The sequence below is a fragment of the Balaenoptera acutorostrata genome, chromosome 5 (genome assembly GCF_949987535.1).
Source record: "Balaenoptera acutorostrata chromosome 5, mBalAcu1.1, whole genome shotgun sequence".
Taxonomy (NCBI): domain Eukaryota; kingdom Metazoa; phylum Chordata; class Mammalia; order Artiodactyla; family Balaenopteridae; genus Balaenoptera; species Balaenoptera acutorostrata.
The window spans coordinates 106,423,100-106,438,903 of record NC_080068.1 but is presented as its reverse complement, the minus strand read 5'-3'; the positions used below and the strand labels follow the sequence as shown (position 1 = coordinate 106,438,903).

At 39.8% G+C, this 15,804-nt stretch overlaps 1 protein-coding gene across 3 annotated transcripts in view; it reads left to right on the top strand.

Annotated features, from left to right (window-relative positions):
• The window catches only part of STX18 (syntaxin 18), a 120,735-nt gene that overhangs the window by 39,349 nt on the left and 65,582 nt on the right, over positions 1-15,804 (top strand). Inside the window, exon 1 of one of the 3 annotated variants that reach the window (XM_028168660.2) lies at positions 669-746. The exons of 1 other annotated variant lie outside the window; for it this stretch is intronic. The gene's annotated coding sequence lies outside the window, so the exon portion shown is untranslated. Of the gene's footprint in view, positions 1-668; positions 747-15,804 lie in introns of those variants that run through there. One more of the 3 variants, XM_028168659.2, reaches the window with a different exon arrangement.

Here is a 15,804-nt window from a genome sequence, read left to right as displayed (position 1 = left end):
TTTTATTTTCTTTATATTTTGCTTATTTCACAAATTCTCCATGATTAGCAGAAAATAAAGTTATTAAAAAAGAAACTTAAAATGTAGTTGAAGAGGCAAAATTTTTTCTAATACCAAGTGATGGAAAACCCACTTTAAAATCCCACTGAGGACAGGCTCATTGATACACAGTCTCTGATGCTTGTGCTCTGTTAAGTCTCACACAGCTGCCCTACCTTCACCTCCATGGCTGGGATCCTAACGGTGGGAGCAGTGACCCATCTGGACTGTGGGCAGTGGGGAGAAATCCACAAGTAACTGCTGTATTAATCAGCAGTCATTTTATTTGGAAAAAAATATATTTGAAAAGCCATTTCCCCCTGTTGAATGAACATTCCTTTATTCTTTCATTTAGCAAACGTTTTTAGTGCCTACTAGTTAATTCTTCTGACTTGAAGGTAACATTCGGCTACTAGTGATTCTTTGCCCAGTGATTGTTGAAATTTTCCTAAATGTGCTTGCCAGAGTATTCTGGTATACAGGTAACTCGACACAGTTCCTGTTCTCACCTGGTTCAGGTTTAATAATTAAATTGGGTTAGCGATTAAATAATGAATGTTTGTGTAGAAGCCAGTCAGTGTAATATCTGTGAACCTGAAAATACAACTTTATAATCAGTGCAGGGCTTGGTGGGATCCATGTGGCTGTGGCTTTGCAGTGCAACATGGTCGAGCAGCTGGGCAAATTAAATGCTGTTTTTCTAAAAGGTAAGCTTTCCAGAGCATGATATGGTTTTCTTTGCTTTCAAAATTCTTTGAAAAATCTGTGAATATTTTGAAGTCCTCAATTCCACTTTATAATTTAAAATTAATAACTTCTTACTACTGTAATTTCATACGTTTTATACTAACCCCCTAGGAAAAAAAAAAGAGTATTTACTTACTTCAAATTTCTTATATTGATTTCAGTTGGTCTCATTCCACATTACAATTACGGCTTTTCAGTCCACAAGGTATGGCTTAGAGTTGTGTTTCAAATTTGAAATGGGTTGTGCATTAATAAAGCTACTGTTTTTAATTTAAAAGAAAAGATCTTCGAAGAAAGTTTGTTAGGCACTGGGATAAATTTTTTAAATGTCTGTTATATGTAAGTTCATGATAGCCTCAAATTGTTATCCCCCTGCTAAGAAGTGGCACCTTTTTTCTTCATTTGCCTGTTCGGCCTAGTTGTCCATTTTGTCTCATAGGCTATAGCCAAGGAATTCTAGAGCTGGAAAATGCTGCCTAGGTGAGCTTTCTGTCTTCTTGCAAAAATAACCTGAAGCCCTACGATAAGTATCTTATTCTTAAAGGCTTTCAGAGAAGGCCACAGTCTTTCCAGTGCTTATTAGCATTTCTCTCTTTTTTTTTTTTTGTCTGATATGAAACCTAGATCTTTTTCTTAAAATTTAAGCTGTTTTGCTATTTGCCTAATATTTGGGAGTACTAAGTTATACCCTTAAGGATATAAACTAATTGTTCTTATTATCCTTCCTAAATGTCCTGACTGCTTATATATTACCTGATTGTTTTGTCCTAACAATAGTGTTGTGTACCAGTGAACTGGTATCACAAAACTGTTTTTCTTAGAAAGATTATGAAGTCTTTGATATTGGATTGGGCCAGTGTACTTAGGTTTATTTAGCAATTCAATAGATGTTTATGGGATACCGGGACTATGTGCCAGTCATTGTATTGAGGATTGAAGATACCAAAAAAAAAAACAAACAGGATGAGATTAAGTGTTTCAAAGTACAGCAAGTCTAGTAGGGAGACCTTTCTGATATATTGGCAGTAATATTATAGTTATTTGGGGTTTATTATTGTTAATGGGTTTAATATCCAGTATTATTTTGCAAAGAAGTAGAAAAGTGACTTCAAATCTGTTTTCTTTTTGCTTCCCCCCACCCCCCGCCCCACTCCTCCACCCCTGGGAGTGTTTCCCTCCAGAGAAAAATTGTTCTAAAAAGAAAAAAAAAACTTCCAAATTTAGGGGAGACATATATAAATCAGTTGTAAATTTATGTGATAAAAACAATATGCATTGAGGTTCTGTGGAACAAGAATTCCCCTTTTATAGAAAAGAGTGATTAAGTTTGATTTTCCCAGTTAGTATTGTTACAAAAGTTTTATGTGACTAATTTTAATGAGTAGAAGAATACAACATCTGTTCATTTACAGTAACTAGTAATCATACCTCTCTTTGACACATACCATATACCCTCAGATGTAGACACCCAGGAGTACATTATCTCTGACCATAGCATATTGTCTCCTTATATTCTTGTGTCTTAGAAGATAAAGTTAATCTTCGTTTAACTCAGCAGGTGCAATACACATTTTGTTCTAGGCCTAGTAGATGTATCTCAGGAAGATACGACAGGGTGATTCTGAGGACCAGTGAACACATTTTTAACTTACAGATCTTATAAAATTCTAGCGCAATAGGCAGTATAGACATGAGTTAAGAGCAGAGATTCTGGAGCCACGTTAACTGGGTTTTAATCTAGTTATGCTCTGCATTAGCTGAGTGACAGTGGGCACAGTATTTAACCTTTCTGTGCCTCAATTTCCTCAAATGTAAAATAGGGATAATAGTACTATTCACCTCATAGATTAAGGAGAATTAAGTGAGTTAATATCTGTAAGACAGAATAAAACTGTGCCTGGTGCAGGGTGTTATATGGGTGCTAGTGAGTGTGTGAATAGATGTTTTGTTATCTGTTGATGTTTTTGGTATTAATCACAGAATAATAAGGTGCCATTTGTAGTTCTGGGGCCTGCTCGGGGGTCGATGCTGAACAAGTTGAATGGTGATAACAGCTTTTTCTAGTTTTCCTTAGTTCCCCCCTGCCGCCACCCCCAGTTTTTCTGCAACTCATGGTTCATTATAAACATCTTAGAAATTGGAAGTCTGTGATCTTTATTGGCATATTGTGCAATAATCCTGGGAATTCAGCCTGAGCCCCTGAGAGCTAAATCAGAGGTCATGCTCTCCTAAAGCCATACCAAACAGGCCTTCTGGTACAGATACTGGGGGGCAGGGGTTGGAGGAGTCTTATGGTCTTCACGGCTCCCTTTGTGCTGTGGAGCCTGAGGGGGCGTCTGGGCGATGGTACACTTGCATGTCTGTGATCATCCACCCCCATTGCCAACCTAGGTCCTGGATCTGGGATGGCAGACCCAACCACAGTCCTCAGAAACCAACACAGTCCTTCATTGGTTCAAATGCTGTTTTTATGGAATTCATTTCTGTGTGAAACGTTAAGAAGCCAATTCTCCCATTGGCTATTAAGTCCTCTCAGATACAGGCTAATTTGCCTTGGCGGTATGAAGGAATCTTCTCCCTGCCTCCCACAAAAGGCATGTAAGTCACTGCTTCCCACACCCTTCATCTACCTCTTTCAAACAGCTGTTCTTTGCACACCCTAAGTGCTAAGACTTACAGAATTTGAGTCTCCTGCATGACACCATGGTTTAATGTGGCTAGTGGTAGGTTTTTTTCCTTTTTTTTTAACTCGAAACCTGTGGTACTATAGTTATTTAACATGGAAAGGGTTATAGGTAAAATGTCAGTCTTCCTACCCACAGTTGTGTGGGCAGCATCAGTATGGTGAGGCTTTTAATGACACTCCAAAGCGGCTGCTTTTAAACAGCACAGGTAACCCAGGCCTCAGCTCCTCCCCCCATTACTGTGGCTTGGGCCAGCTGGGTGGGTGGGGTGCGAGTGTGGGTGGTGGATCAGAGAGCGGAGAGCCTGCAGAGCAGGGACAGCAGTGAGGCATCTCCACGGTTAAGGCTGACGGGTGAGCAGAAGGGGGTGGATTCAGGAGCCGTTTCAGACATGGAGTCTGGAGGGCTCGCTGATGGATTGGCCAGAGTAGTTCAGTGGGAGGCAGTGATCAGCTGTGGGGGCTCTGCGGAAGAGGACACTGACGTTCTCGTAATCTCATAACTAACCCAGAGCATAGTAGCTGACACAGGACCTGCGGCCACGGTCCTGCGATGCGGGGTTATCAGGACGTGAGAGGCCTCACAGCTCTTGGATGCTGTTTCATTTTGCTGCCCAGGCCTCTCCTTTCTCCCTTACCTCACCACTGGGGTTGCTATTTAAGAAATCAGAGTTTGGGACTTCCCTGGTGGCGCAGTGGTTAAGAATCCGCCTGCCAATGCAGGGGACATGGGTTCAAGCCCTGGTCTGGGAAGATCCCACATGCCGTGGAGCAACTAAGCCCGTGCGCCACGAATACTGAACCCGCAAGCCACAACTACTGAAGCCCGCACACCTAGAGGCCATGCTCTGCAACGAGAGAAGCCACCGCAGTGAGAAACCCACACACCGCAACGAAAAGTAGCCCCCGCTCACCGCGACTAGAGAAAGCCTGCACGCAGCAACAAAGACCCAACGCAGCCAAAAATATATTAATTAATTAACTTTAAAAAACCCCAAAACTCATCATTAGATGTTTAAAAAGGAAATCAGAGTTTATCTCACTTAATGGTGGTGTTGGGCAGTCCTCTGCCTCTCGGTTTCTTCATCTTGATATTGAAGATCTTATATTACTTGCTTTACCTTTCTCTTGGGAATGTAAAGAATAAATGAATAAAAAGAGAGAAATCTTGTTTTTGAAAGTATATATGACAAAGAGATCCTGATGAAGGTACACTTATTTAATGAAATATAATTCAACTATAGGATAAAAATATCACATGATCTGATAATCATAGATGTTCTCATTTACCATCCCAATATTTCAGATGTGGACAGTTTTTAGAGCCCGTAGTGTGTAGTTGACAGGCCCACTGTACTATGTCATTTTATTTTAACTCTCATATCCATTTTAACTTGTTCCATTTCCTTATACTAGGATACTGTGAGATCCTCCTTTTTAAAAAAATCTTGTTACGGTTAACTCAACAGATTATTTTACCTGAAAATGAATGTTATTATGTGTTTTTTTTTTTTTTCCTGTTTAATAATTCAGACATGGGGTTGGGGAGCTGGACCTGGACCTGGACTAACACAAGGCTACCATTTATTTTTTGTATTTAAACGTACAATTTTAATATGAAAGAAAAGAGAGAGAAAGAAAGAAAGCTGTCTTCTTCTGTCAGCACCGTCTGTAAAAGAACACTTAACACCGTTGGCTTACAGAAATTCCTTCACGGGGCATTCAAGGCCTTCCAGTCTTTGCATAGTACTTGTTGTATGCCAGGTATTTTTCTGAGCAGAAAATAACCCATTTCACCCCCATACATGTGTGGTATGTACCCATTTTTACAAAAGAAGAAACTGAGGCAAAGATAGGTTAAGTAATCTGGGCACATCCACACAGCTAGTGACTGTCAGAGCCTGTGTTGGATCCAGGCAGTCTGAGTGCAGAGTCCGCTTTACTGTCCCCGACCCTGCCCGCATCAGTGGTTCTCAGCCTGCTTGTCCATTAGACCCATCTGGAGAGCGTGCCAAGAGGGCCAAGGGATAAAGAGAGACGTTTTACCTGACCCTACGTGAGATCAATCAAATCTTCCTCCTTCTCCCTTTTCAAGGTCACTGTCTCCCTGTTTTTCTAGTCCACCAGACCCTTTTCTTCCCCTGATTTCATGACATATGTAGGGTTTTTAATGGCCTTTTGCAATTAATGGCATACAGCTTTATGGTTTGGCTCTCTAAGGCAGGGCCCTTGGGGACGGGGACATCCTTCCTCCCTGTGTGTAGCCTTCCCGGTGCCCAGCACAGCATTGTACGCATACACAGCACTTGATTGTTAATCCCTCCGTGGACGCTTCAATGTACTGTTGTCACTTTGAATCAGGGGAGATCCCATGATGTATGGAAAGAGCATGGATAGTTAATTGGGCAGATCTAATTTGACCAACTCTAGCATATCTGAGCCTCAATTTTCTTACCTGTAAAATTGTAAAGGTGATAATATTAGAGGATTAATGTGAAGATTAAATGAGATATGTGAAAATATGGACTATGTTCTGTAGTAGGTAATCAAAAATAAACGCTGAATTCTTTCTTTGTAAAGTAAGCACAGTTTTGAATATGAAAAATCGCTTGAAAATGTGCTGTTCAGCTTTCAGTCAAATGCAAGAAGTCATGGAATTTTTGGAGCTCAAATAGACCTTCAGGATCAGGGAATGCAGTCCCTTCATTTTACAAGCGAGGAAATTGAAGCATAAAGAAGCGAGTTGACCAAGGGCACGCTGTGAGCCCAGATGCAGTCTCTGTGTGGATTACCCATTCTGTACTGGTGTACAGATAGGTGGTTAATAAATGCTTTCTTACTACTGTGTTTATTATTACCTTCTGCTTCATAGCGTTTGCACTGTCACCTCAGTGTACTCTTATATGCGTTATGGAACTCTCAAAGCAACTTTGCAGGCCTCCAGTGTCTGACCCCAGTGTAAAGCTTTGCCTGTTGGATACAGTCCTAAAGGAGCCACCATCGGATATGGAGTTAAGGAGGTACAAGGAAAGAGTATATATTTACTTGATTTTTTTTGCACAAGAGGGAGAAGAGTTAAAAATATACAATGAGGTTGAAAGCCCATGAAGCTCTTTCCAGTTCCTGTGTTTTCTGTGAAAACGGGGCTCTTTTATCTTTCATAAGTTCTTGAATGTATAAGGTTAAAAGCAGACGGGAAATGAAGTTATTCCAACTATGCTTCTAATAGAACGGTGATATTTTGTTTTTACTAAACATCATATTGTAAAAGCTTCAGAATAGCATCATGCTTTGAGGTTGTTTAAACCATTATAAACGTCATTTTCTGTTGATGCTTTAGAATAGATTTTTTAGATTTCTATTAATGTTATTATAGTTTGAAATAAAAGAGAAAAACAATTCATAGACACATAATATGTATTATTTATTTGGGGGCCTAATTGCTAGGGAAGTGTGCAGCCAGTAGTGAAGATAGGAAGATAGTAAGATGCATCATTTTCTGATCTCTGAACCCAAATTCTTGACTCCTGTCATCTCCCCTCCACCCCCTGCAGAAACCCTTTTTTTTTCATAGTGGGATAGTTTTTGGAACAACCAAGGTGAACACACTCTGGTGTCAAATCATTTACAGTTCCTCATCATTTTCTGTCCCATTTTGCAGCTTACTACATATGCTAAGATGTCTTGATTCTCTTAAATGCTTGGGAAGGTTTTCCTTTGTAGGACTGTGAAATTAGCCGTGGACAGTGGGGGGAGGAAATGCCTGTGTCTTTTCCAAAAAGTGGGTTTGCTGAGAAGATGATGATAGATGTTTAGCATTCTTAGCAGCACCTAAAGTCATTCGGAGAAATACCTACTTCAGGCCTCTCCAAGGACTTTGTCTAAAAGCAGAAACATTTGTAGTTTGGACTTCACTTGGGGTTTACAATATACTGTATGAGCACGTTACAAATATTTAACATTTGTTTTTTGACATGATCATTGGTATTTTTGTTTCCTGATTCCTGATTCTACACTAAGCTCTTAACCTTTTTTTGTTTTTATCTTCTTTTTCAGAAAAGTCTAAATGGGTGGGTTTTTAAAAATATAATGGAAACAGAATGTGGCTTAACTTCTAAAATTATTCATTATGCAGAGAAAAACCCAAAGCTATAAAATTTAAATCTCATGAAAGTTAATCAAATTTGGTAGTGCACAGATTTCATCAAAACCTGAATTTCATAAGCCTCGGAAACTTTGATGTTTTAAAAATGTTTGAGGAGTTTGTCTTTACCATTCCTCAAATACACACATTCTTTCAGACCACTCGGGAAGAAAGTGTACAGAAGAGTGTTGCCGACTCCCTGAGGCGTCCCCGACTGGTTTCTAAAGCTGAAAGAAACTTCTTAGTCATATGGTGATAAGCAGAATTCAGAACATGTCTCTATTTTATTTTAGCACGTGTGAAATAGAAAGTGATAGTGATCACAAGAATGAAATTTGAGTTATGACATGTTGATGGATCTTCATATTAAGGCACCGTAAATGATATTTTCGGTTTCCTTATGAAAACAAAGTGAGTTCTGCTCTGAGTGATTCTCCTAATTGTTATTGTTAAGTTCTTTGCTCTGCTCTCTCTTTTTCTGCTCACGCTTAGATAATCTACAAATATGGTTTGGATCCTGTGTGTTTCACTTTCTTTTCTTAACTAAAAGTTTTCAGTGGGTGTAGTCTCTGAGCAAATCTTTTTCTTTCCAACAAAGTATTTAGCTTTCTATGCACACAAATTCACGAGTCAGTCAAACGTGTTTGATTAATTTATCACAAAGAGTGCCACCTTGAGTAAAAACAATTCTACTCTGTGGAAAGTTCTTTCTTTTTAAAAGAGGGTCCTTATTTCTAAGAGCAGAGCTCTGATTTAATTAAAGAGCATTTTATGCAATTTTTTTCCTAAAGCTTAAGATTAATTTCTATGGTTACTAGGGGTATAAATCTCTAGATTGCTTTAAAACAGAGATTTTTGTTCAGGAGAGAGTTGACAGCTCCCTTTAAGAGAAGCAATTACTTAATTTTACTTTCCTAAGTTTAAACACATAAAAATATTTGTAATGATACCCCAAAGGCATCATAAAAATGTAAAATAATTGTACTCTAAAATATCTAAAATTACAGGAAATAGACCTCATTTTAAAAAAAGAACTGGGATTCATGGCTGGGGAACTGGGGTGTGACATACTTCAAAATCAGAATCTCTTGTCTGGAGCCTTTTTTTTAATGGTTAAAAAAAAAATCTTTTCTATTGCCAATCATACAGACTTTAAAATATGTTCATTTTATTAGGAAATATTTCTTTATAGTTTCATTACCTTTAACATGTATTACTTTATGAATGTCTTAGATCCCCCTTGAGAGACAAACTGCTGTCTCTAGAATTAAATGGCATCAGTTGGCTGGTGGATTAACTGTATCGCAGTTACCCTTTAGGCTCTTTTTAATGATTATTTTTAAACCTACATAGCCCAGTTTTCTAAGCAGCTTTGAACAAGGGCAGCATAAATAGTTTCTAGTGTTTTACTTACCCAAAGTATACTTCCTTTTTCAGTAGATAATGTTAACTCGTAAATTGTTCCCAGGTTAAAGGTTTGTCATATTTTAATAAATATAGTGCAAGATCTATAGTAGGGACGCTTAAAGAAAACCCCCCACCTTTCCAAGTAAATGAATTAATACTTATCTTCTTTCCCACTTTGGTATTGTAGTATCAGTTCTTTTGCTATTTTCAGTTACTAAAATTTTAAGTGGGTTGTATATAGTAAAATGTCATTTTATTAGGAAAAGTGAAATTAGATAGTTTTGAAAGAAATGGTGTTTCTTATGTAATATGAATGCTGTTGGGACTAGATATGCTTTTAGTTTAAAACGTGCCTGATTCAGGAATGCTTTGCATTAAATGAGTTTATATTTTGAGAGCAAAATGGGGGGAAAGAAAACTACTTTCCCTCCCTTTTTTTTTAAGAGACAAAAAAATTAAGTTGAATGCAGATATTGAAAGTGCTGTGAGCTGAATGTTTGAGCAACAAAAGTAAACACTGATTATTGCAAGTGTACATTTGGACCAATTTACTTTTATCTTTCAAGCGAAACATTTCCCACGGTTTTTGTGGGCTTTTATTTAAGTTGGGAAAACTTTGGAAGTTTGTGTGAAAGTATAAATAAGTTTGGGAAAGTCATGATTAGAGTTTGATAATAAACATGCAAAAGCAAATTGGGGAACTCTATTAAAGTCAGATGTAATATTTAATAATGTTTTCTCTAAAAACTCATTTTCAGGGAGAAGAATGGTGATTTATGTGGCTCTGTAATAAAGACTTTGGCTGTAATTGAAAATAAGGGTTAAATATGAATTCTTCAACATGTACGAAATTTTGCTTGTTTTTTTTGTAAAGAACCTTAATGATTGTTTGGGAGTTCCCAAAATGGCCCCCTCCAATTATGGGCACAAAAACTACATATGGATATCCATGTAAAAAACAAAATACATACTTAGTTGCCAGGAAAATTTAAACTACTTTTTATGAAAGAAGCATTAAATTTTAATGTATAGGGAGATTCCTAATTTTGCAGGGCGGAAAAAAATTTTAGCTCATTTAATTATTGAAATATACCATAATATAGAGTATAAATAAAAATAAAATTTAAAAACCTTAGTAGTCTAAAATTTGTTTTAAACCTCATTGTCATTACATCAACCTCACAATTGCAAATTGGCATTTTATTTTTAGTTATTTATACAAATTCTTGGGGAAATTTGTCTGTTTTTTACTGTAAGGATACTGTAACTGTAAAATGATATTACTTTAGCAGTTATTACATTTAGGTACTTTTGAAATAGTAGTCATGCCAACGTTTGATCAGATACAGAATTTTTGAAGGATTTCTTGAACATTATAAAGTTTTACTTTCCTTTCTTTGACACACTACTATATATGTCCCTGAAAAGTGTATGTGTTTGGGATGGGGGGGCGGTTAGTGTTACATTTTCATGACAGTTTTATTGCTTACAAATTGATATGTGATTTTAACTGAAACTTGTTGCTAGGATAAGAATGGAAAATTTTATATGCATGATGTTTCAAATGCTTTACCTAATCTGAAAAACTGTTAAAAGGAATTTAAATTATATACACTGGTTTTACTTTTAAAGCTTTCAACTGAGTTCTCAATATAAAATTCACATATAGGACTTAAATATTTAGGTGTCTAAGTATAAAACAGTAAATCTTAAAAGTAGGCTGAAAAGATATAATTTGATTCTCAAAATCAAGATCTATATATACAGCTCAGGATCTAACCATTATTTTTCTAGTTATTATTACACACAGATTGAAAAATGTATTAGGAACTAATTATTTTCTGCTATTTTGAACACTTAAGTAAGAATCAGTTTTTATCAGGCTAGTCCCCATTTTATAAAAACTAGCAGTTAGCAATTTGCTACAGTTTCTTTAAATCCTAGATACAACTAAATTTTATTTTCATTTTTTTCAAGCAAAGAGATTGTTAGAATGTTTTGTAACTTATTCCTTGAAATAGTATTTTTGCCTTATTTTCACTTTCAGTTTTATGCCTTATTTACTCCAAAGAAGACCACAATGAGGGAAAGGAATCTATATTTTTTAGAGGACAGGGAATGATGAAACAAGGCCCGGATTTTGCTTGGAATTTGAACATTTGTATTATTGTTTGAGGCTGGCATGCTCTGCATTTTATTCCCACTCACTCAGTTGAAAGATGACTTCGGAGGCAAGGCTGTGTATCTTGTTACCAAGCCCTCTTTCTCAGAGCTTCATGATAAAACGCACATTGGTTCCTTTGCTTTTGTTTTCACTAATAAAGAAAAAAATATATGTTTTAATAGAGCAAAGCACTTAAACACTTTGGGGGTTCGAATGTTATCTAAGCGTTTTCTGTTGAATGTAAATTATTGGCATCTATCAAGCAGTATGGAAGTTGAATGTATGTTTTCCCTTTGTACCACCCTCAGTTGATTTCGCTCTTCTCTTTGCTGATGTGAAGCAGAAACTGGACAAGGTAACAGTTTTGATGATGAGATTAGAGGTAGCCAGGCTGACTGTCTCCTGGCTTTTAGAGAACCTTATAAGCTCAGGGCCACCCCTTCCCCTTGTTTAGATATTACTTGCTCTTTTGAGTTTCAGATTACAGGAGCAATTGATCTGCATGACCTATCTTAAGAACTTTAACTTTGCAGTGGAAACTTAAACCAAATGTATATCCTCAAGAGACAAATCATCTTAAAACCAGGCTGTTGTCATTTTGATATACTGTACTGTTCTCTGAGGGACAATGTGGTAGAGGGCACCACCTAGTGGACGGGACATGCACTTGCTTCTCTTGGGTACAAGGTTTAGAGAGCGAGTCTACATTGATGTGACTCTTGCCCTTCCTTGGCTTGCAAATAAGTGAGGTTTTATGTTGTTCCCAGCTCATAATTTCTACCCAGGGCTAGGGTCCCAGGAGAATGAGATTGGGAGAAGTTGTGACATGTCAGTTTTATGTTGTTTTCCCACTTGCATAGGTGTGTGTGTTGGTCCTTGCCATCTTCACAAACATATTCTCCTCATAGTTGATATTATAATTAAAACAAAAAGATCGTTTTTAAAATAATTTTAACACTCCTTTTTTAAAATTTTATTTATTTACGTATTTATTTTTTTGGCCGCGTTGGGTCTTTGTTGCTGCGCACGGGCTTTCTCTAGTTGCGGCGAGTGGGGGCTACTCTGCATTGTGGTGTGCAGGCTTCTCATTGCGGTGGCTTCTCTTGTTGCAGAGCATGAGCCCTAGAGCGCGTGGGCTTCAGTAGTTGTGGCTCACGGGCCCTAGGGTGTGCGGGCTCAGTAGTTGTGGCTCACAGGCTCTAGAGCGCAGGCTCAGTAGTTGTGGTGCACGGGCTTAGTGGCTCCACGGCATGTGGAATCTTCCCGGACCAAGGATCAAACCTGTGTCCCCTGCATTGGCAGGCGGATTCTTAACCACTGCGCCACCAGAGAAGTCCCCAAAAAGGTCATTTTTTAGAATGTCAATAGGGCAACATTCAGTCTTCGGGGATTTTATGTTTTTGAGTGTTTGTGTTTAACCTTAGTAATAAGAGACTACCTTTGGATAGAACTGCTTGTTGCCATAGCCTTTATACTCTGTTGCTAATCTGTTCTCTTTATGAGAAGAGGAGTTGCTGCTGATTTATCAACTGGATCATAAATTGTTGGCTGCCTGTTAACAGAGAGTTGTGTGCCTTTGGAGTAAACTAACAAATTTGCAAAAACAGTGTGAGAAAATTCCATATTAAAAAAACCTTTTAATGCATCACAACTACCCATTTTAGGTATAGCTATTCCTTAATGTTTATTTTAGAATGAGACATTCTTAATAAAATGTATCACTCTTTCAACAGACACTTATTGAGTTAGGAACCTTGCCAGATTAGGGAATCTGGAACGAATGTGACATAGTTCTTTTTTGGACATGCAATTTTTTTTTAAGTCTTTTAATTCTTTACTACAAAAGGAGTGAACATATTCCTGAGAAGTGGAATGTACTACAATTGGGTATAAATGTGTTTATTTGCATGGTGTTTTCTGCCACGACTGGAAGAATTTAGAAGGCATTTAGCAGGTACTTTTGGAGGAACCGATAAATAAAATTGATGGCTTTCTTTTAATGAGTTTGGTGTGTGGGAAGTTGTAGAAGCCTGCATGATAACTCTTCCTCATTTGGGTTCTTCAGCTCGAGTTTTATGCTGAAAGAGCCCAAGCTTGGAGATGCAGCGTGAAGAATTTAAGAGCACAGGCTCTGGAATCTGTTTTGAGTATGGACCTTGGCTTTTCAACTTGCTAGCTGTGTGACCTTGGGCAAGTTACTTAACAGCTCTGTGCTTCAGTTTCCATTTTCTCATTTGTTACGAGAATTAAATGAGATCGTCTATGCAGTGGCATAGTCAACACTAAACACTGATGATGATGATGATGGTGACGACGCTCGGTTAGGGCTTGTCTTCCATCTTCCCTTTTCTCCATGCTGTAAGGCAGGAGTGTGAGTAGTGACAGTGTGCTCAGTCTTCCCCCCACACCTGCAGGCCTCGCGCCCCTGCCGCCTCCACCTCTCCCTGGTTACTGTTACCACTGTGCAGGTAGACTCTGCCGATGGACGGCCAGCAGCTGCTTCCAGGTGCTGAGCTGGAAGTGCTTCCTTAGGCACATGAGGTTTACAAAAAAATTGTGCCCTCCTGTGTTTGTCTGTGTTTGCCTGTTTGTTGAATTGTGTTTTGTGATCAGAGGGTCTTAACCTGAACTCCAGTGAGCCAAGAGCCTCTGAAGCTCAGAATGGTAGACAGGAAGTTTTTTGTATCTTTGGGAATATTCATCTTCTTAAAGGAATAGATCAGACACATAGCTTTGGTTAGTGTCTCAAAGGATCTGTGCCCCCTAAAAGGGTCAAGAACTATACCTTTGAAGTTCACAGTTCTTTCTGGAAAGCCACTCATGAAATTAAAGATACTATAACCCACCCCCTAGAAAATGAAACTCAAATTTGACTTTTACACTATTTGTTTCGTAAGATATACAGGCATAATTTTAAGGGTAGAGTTGAGAAGTTAATTTAATTTGAGAAACTCAAATATAAATGGAACATTTTTCCTCTTACCCCTCTTGTCAAAGTTCTGAAGAATCATAAGAGCAAGGAATAGTTAGGAGTACAGGCTCTGGAGTAGACCCCCTGGTCTCAGATCCAGCTCTGTCACTTGCTAGTGAGACCCTGAGCCAGCCAGTCAGCCTCTCCCACTGTAAGGGGGAATAATGATGGTACCTCCCTCATAGGATTGCACCGAGGGTGAAATGGAGTCATCTGGACAAAGCCCTTGTGGCTCTTCTTGGTGTGTAGTAAGTACTGCGTGTTTGCCATTATCATTTTGTTGCACATTTTTGTTTACCCAACAACATTTGTAATACGTACAAATTTGTTGCCTATTACAAATGGTCTTTAATTGTCTATTTTACCTATACTTTATTGATGTGTGAACAATTACAAATATTTCTAATTTCTTTCTTCTGACCGGACTTTCCAAGGTTCTATAGCTGAGTTGCCTGAGTCAGAAAAACCTTAATAAAGGAGGATCCCAAGTACGTGGATCCTTAAAATCACGCTTGAAACTTTGGAGAGCATAAAAGGAGTGAAAAGAAACCAGTAGGGTTTGGTCAGAAGGAACGTTCAAATGGATTGAACGCCAAAAATTATCTTGGAGCTTCTTAGTCGAAAGGACCTCTGCGGCCTGCAGGTGAGGAGTCAAGGCCCAGAGCAGAGAGTCGGAGGCCCTAGGGCCGGCTCCAGGCCCCGGTGCGCCCGTAGGGGGGGTGCCTCTCCCTGCCTGGAGCTGGCCGCCCACCATACCTTCTGCTCGAAGCGCGGTGTGAGAGCAGGGTGGATGCGGCGGGCTAGCTGCGGAGTGCCAGTGTGAGCGGTGGTCCTCAGAAAGGGGGCGGTAAATGCAGAGACTGCCTGGGAGGAGAGCACCTGCGCTGAGAGAAAGGAAGTCCTTGTGAGCCGAGAGAAGATGCGGGGTGGGGGTGGGGGGGCGGGCGGGGGAGCCAGCCGCACCCTCGAGACGCACCTCACAGACGCTGAGCCGGCAGGAGTCGGCTCCGTGTGCTTGGCGGAGAAGAAACACCCGACTCGCCTGGGCCCCTTGTTGTCCAGTCTGCACGTGCGGGCCCCGGGTGAGGGTGGGATGGAGCTTGGGCCCTGCTGTGCCTTCCTCGGTTGTTTGCGCAAGGCCTCTTCCGGTAAGAGTACCTTGCCTCACTGCCTGTGAGTCTCGCATCTAAGAATAAGCATTTTTGCTCTCACTGTGGCTCTTAAAACTCAAACCAGCCAGTCCTCTGATGCACAACTGAAGAAATGGCAACCGTTCTGGCTCTGGGAGAGCGAGCTGTCTTGGACGTACCGTAGTAAGTCAGAATCCGGAGCAGCCTGTGTAAGCGCCGGCTGCGTCCCGTGGGCGCGTTTTACCTCGTGCCTGGAAGTTAGCCTGGCGGTGAGGGGCGGCTCCGCTGTGGAAGCAGCCCGAGGACAGCAGGCAGCGGAGCTCTCGTCCAGCCAGCTCTTTTCAGGAGCTGGTCGTGCCCACGTGAGTTGTTCCCAAGCTGCTTTCAAGAAGGGCTTTGCCGGGTGCCCCGCCGCCGTGGTGTTGAGCCTGCATCAGGGCATCTCTGCCCCTCCTGCCTCTGCTCTTTGCGCCTGACCTTGGTACCCGCGGGGGCCACCCGTTGCCGCTGAGGCAGTTA